Source organism: Silene latifolia, chromosome X, assembly GCF_048544455.1.
Source record: "Silene latifolia isolate original U9 population chromosome X, ASM4854445v1, whole genome shotgun sequence".
Lineage (NCBI taxonomy): Eukaryota > Viridiplantae > Streptophyta > Magnoliopsida > Caryophyllales > Caryophyllaceae > Silene > Silene latifolia.
This window is the reverse complement of record NC_133537.1, coordinates 220,697,413-220,702,073: the sequence shown is the minus strand read 5'-3', so window position 1 is coordinate 220,702,073 and position 4,661 is coordinate 220,697,413. Positions and strand designations below refer to the sequence as shown.

Here is a 4,661-nt window from a genome sequence, read left to right as displayed (position 1 = left end):
AATTGAGTAATGGAGTCCACCTCACGTTTTCCTCCTCTAGTAGCCTTCCGAGGTCTACTATATTGTGAGTTATGGACCGCTATTTCCTGAATTTTATTCCATGTTTGATTGTCATCAAATTCGGTGAACATTCCATTTGATCCCATATTGAGAATGTTTCGGGGAGTCTTCATATAGACCGTTCCAAAATTGTTGTACAAGGAACCACTCAATAAGTCTATGGTGTGGACAAGATCGACAAGTGTCCTTAAATCTCTCCCATGCTTCATACAAAGATTTATCATCCCTTTGTTTGAACCCGGTTATTTGGGCTCTCAACATGTTAGTCTTTTCCGGAGGATAAAATTTCTTGTAGAAAGAAAGTGCCAATTTCTTCCAAGAATCAATACCAAGAGTAGCCTTATCTAGGCTCTTCAACCATTGTTTCACGGAACCAATCAAAGACAAAGGAAATAAGACCCATTGGATTTGGTCTTGAGTAACTCCGGTTTGAGAAATCGCATCACAATAGTCACAAAAAGTCTCCATATGAGAATGAGGATCTTCACTAGGCATCCCTCCAAATTGACTTCTCTCAACCAATTGTATAAATGCGGATTTGGCAATGAAATTACCGGTTAAATATTGTGGTGGAGTACCATTTGGTAGGGTCTCCTCGGTTGGTACGGAATGTGATGACAATTTAGGCATTGTGGGTTGATTTTGTGGTGAGTTTTGTATTGGATTATCCTCTCCTTCTCTTGAAAAAGGGTTGATGAACTCAATGTTATTTGGTTGAATGTCCACAATCTCACCATACCACTCAAAGTATTCCTAGCAAGTCTTCTATTGTTGGTCAAAGTTCTTTCGATTTCAAGATCAATGGGTAACAAGTTACCTTGTGATCTCCTAGACATGCAAAATATCAAACAATTTGAAAACAATTAGAACAACCTTGAGGAGATTGACTTACCCAAGGTAAATAAAGACACAACTAAAAACAATTAATGAAAATCAAATCAAGTTAACACCGTCCCCGACAACGGCGCCATTTTTGGCTCGGTTTAAACTTCGTCGTTAAAAGCTACCAACCAAAACAATATTTGTAACTTCACTAACTACTCTTAGTAAAGAGACAAGTAAAGCTCGGATCCCAAGGCACGGGTATTGATGTAGTATTTTCAATTGCAAATGGTTGTGTCTAAGGGTGTCACAATTTGGGTTGAGATAGGAGATCAACTAAACTAATCAACAATATAAAAGTAAAGTGATAAAAACAAGCAAGATGATTAGAATGAGATGTAAACAATTGATTAAAAGCACTAGGGTGTCATGGGTTCATAGGGGACTCATGGTAGTTGATCATATAAACATGTTCTCTACTAGATGCAAGCCCTTATTATTGTGATGGGGTTGAGTTACTGTATATCTTACCATCCCTAGGAAGGTTTGGGTCCCGGAGCCGAATCCATTAGATTGTACAACACATACAAGTCGACTTAGTCCTTCCTATCCAACTATATGCATGGTCTAATGAGACTCGAGTTGGTTTATGTCTTACAAGTCTCATTGAAAAGATAAGTGATGGGTAAAAAAATGCAAGGATTCATAGGCCCGCATTTCATCAAACATAACATGTGCATAAGTTGGAATCACAACAAGCAAGCAAATTAATTATGAAAACATATTAGATTAAGCATGAATCAATCCCCATGTTGGTATCCCCTAATTCCCCATTAACCCTAGCTAAGGAAACTACTCACTCATTATCAATTTTAACATGCTAACAAGGTTGTCAATCATACTAGCAAGGCAAAACATGATGAACAAATGAAAATGATTAACAATAATTAAAAATGATTAAAAGAGAATTATACCTATGAAGATGATTCGAAATAATAAAGCAAAGAATCATAGAAGTACTTGATGATTGATGGAAGGTTGTCAATCCTCCAAATAAACCCAAATAATCTTCTAATTACCCAAAATAAATGATGAACAATGAAGAAATTAAGGAAAGATTAAGGAATGAGATTTGTATTAAAACTAGATTAAGAGTTGATTACAAGATTAAGATGAGATTACTAATTGATTACAACTTGATTAAGAGAGCATGCTAATCTAGGTAGTACAAAGGGGTATTTATACTAAAGATTTGGTACATAAATTAGGGTTACTAAGGGCTTAAATGACTATAAAGACCCTTAAGAAAAGTTGAGGAAATGCTCCCCTCTAAGGAGATGAGCATCTCCGTTTTGCTAGTCCCGTGTGGATATGCTCGTCCCGAGCGATTTGGGTGCTGGCACGGTGGGTTCTGTCAGTAGATCAGAGCGGATCATAGGGGAGACGCTCTGATCCTAGGGCTTCAAGACGAGCGTCTTAAGCTCGGGACGATCGGATTGTGGTGCAGGGAGACACCCAGATTGCTGGCAATCCACTCGGATCCTGGGTCAGACACTTCTTTTCTCTTCAATCCTCAACAATCCGCGGGGATCTTGTTGAGGATGCAAGGATCCTTTCATCATCGCCCAATCTACTTTAGTATCTACATAGGCCTTCTAGTATCGTCTTCCCTTTGATGCTTGGTCATTGAATGCGATCAATTTAGCTCCATTTCGCCATGTAAATGCAAGGTTTGCACTCCTTTCCTACCAAGGAAACATAACCTCAAAGAATATGCAAAATGCGAAACTAAAGATAGTAAATGACCCAATTATACACTATAAAGCATAGGAACAAGGCTAATTCGGGAGCTAAATATGCTTAAATATGAGTCACATCAATCCCCGACGAACTAGTGGTGGACCGAGTGCTCCACTCTCTCTCTCACGTCAAAGGGTTTACCCAATTTGGGGTAAATTATAATATGACGAACATGAGAAAGATTTTACATGAGCTCCATTCTCTGCTTGTGCAAGTAGAGAAGGACATGGGATTGATTGGGAGTACAAGGAAAGATGTTCTTGCAATTAACGTGAAGGGGAAGAAGCAGTTTAAGAGGAACGCAGGTAAGAAGCCCGTTCAGGTGGAGGGCAAAGGTAAAGCAATTGCGAGTTGCTCTACCAAGGCTAAACCTATAAAGGGTAATCCTCTAAAAGATACATGTAATTACTGTAATAACAAAGGACATTGGAAGCGTAATTGTACGAAATACTTGGATGACATAAAAGCTGGCATTGTGAAGCCAACATGTAATTTCTCAACCTAATCTTTTATGATAGACATAAATTATGCATCAAATACAACTTGGGTATTAGATACTGGTTGTGATTCTCACTTGTGCAATCATTTGCAGGGCCTAAAAAGCATAAGAAAGCTAAACTAGGGTGATGTTGATCTCAGAATGGGTAACGGGTCTAAAGTAGCCACCGTCTCAGTAGGAACTTATGTACTTAATTTAGCTTCAGGGTTGAAGTTGTATCTTAATAATTGTTATTTTGTACCAACGTTGTCTAGAAATATAATATCAGTATCTGTGTTAGACACAGAAGGTTTTTTTTTTTGTAATTAAAGACAAACGTTGTACTTTTTCCCTTAGTGGGATTGTATATAGCGAATCTATTTCAATCAATGGTATTTATATTCTAGATACTTGCAACGGTGTTTACCATTTAGATAATAAAAGACTCAAAACAGGTGATCCCGATCAATCTTATTTATGGCATTGTCGATTAGGACACATTAACGAGAAACGCCTTAAAAGACAAGTGTCGACTAGTATTATTAAACCTTTTGATTTCGAATCATTTGGTACATGCGAATCTTGTCTTCTTGGCAAGATAACTCGTTCACCTTTTCTAGGAAAAGGATCTCGAGCTAGTGAGTTATTGGGTTTAATACACACCGATGTGTGTGGTCCAATGACAGTCACAACTAGAGGTAATAATGACTACTTTATTACTTTTACCGATGACATGAGTAGATATGGGTATATTGGTCGGTCCGCTTTGAGCTTAGATTTCAGTTACTTGTCGTTAGGAGCACCCAGACCAAAACAATATTTATAACTTCACAAACAACTCTATTGATGCGTGCATTTTATATAGACCTTTTAGGCCATATTAGCACGCATTTCCATGCTTATTTCGTAGTAATTTTACTACAAATATCCCTCGAATAGTCTACTTTGGTTTGTTTTGTATTATTTGCAGATATGAGCTGGAGAAGATCATAATCAAGCCTAAAACATGTCCCTACGCATGCATTTAGGAGATGAGTTGAGTCGGAGCTTGGAAAGTGCTATTTTGAGATGTGCATTGGAGTAAGGAAGTTAGGCGAGCCAAGAGAGTGCTTCAATTTGCTAGTTCCTGCTTTTAAGAGCAATATATCGAGTTCTACAACAGCTATTAAGGTGATTCCAGTTGGATGTGAAAGCTTATCCTCTTAGCTTTCCAACGCCACCAACCACGCCCTATTTGTCCAAGTAACGAAGAAATGGCGGCCATTTGAAGTTTGGTGCGCAGCGAGTTACATGGCGAGCTCGATCGAGAGCTTATGTACTCGATCGAGAGCTTATGTACTCGATCGAGAGGTCTAGTGACTCGATCGAGAGGGGTTATCGTGTGGGCTTTAAGTCCGTTTTGTAATTAGGTTTGTTTAAGTTAGTTTTAGTATAAATAAGAGGCGAGAAGTCGAATTAAGCTCTCGACTCTCTCACGCCTTATCACATTTCTGTCGTAGCG

The 4,661-nt window shown here is 38.4% G+C and overlaps 1 non-coding gene across 1 annotated transcript; it reads left to right on the top strand.

Annotated features, from left to right (window-relative positions):
- The first annotated feature begins 213 nt into the window (after positions 1-213).
- Positions 214-321, top strand: LOC141625096 (small nucleolar RNA R71). The gene has a single exon (XR_012534893.1). It is a non-coding gene; the product is annotated as a small nucleolar RNA R71 (small nucleolar RNA).
- Positions 322-4,661: the final 4,340 nt, after the last annotated feature.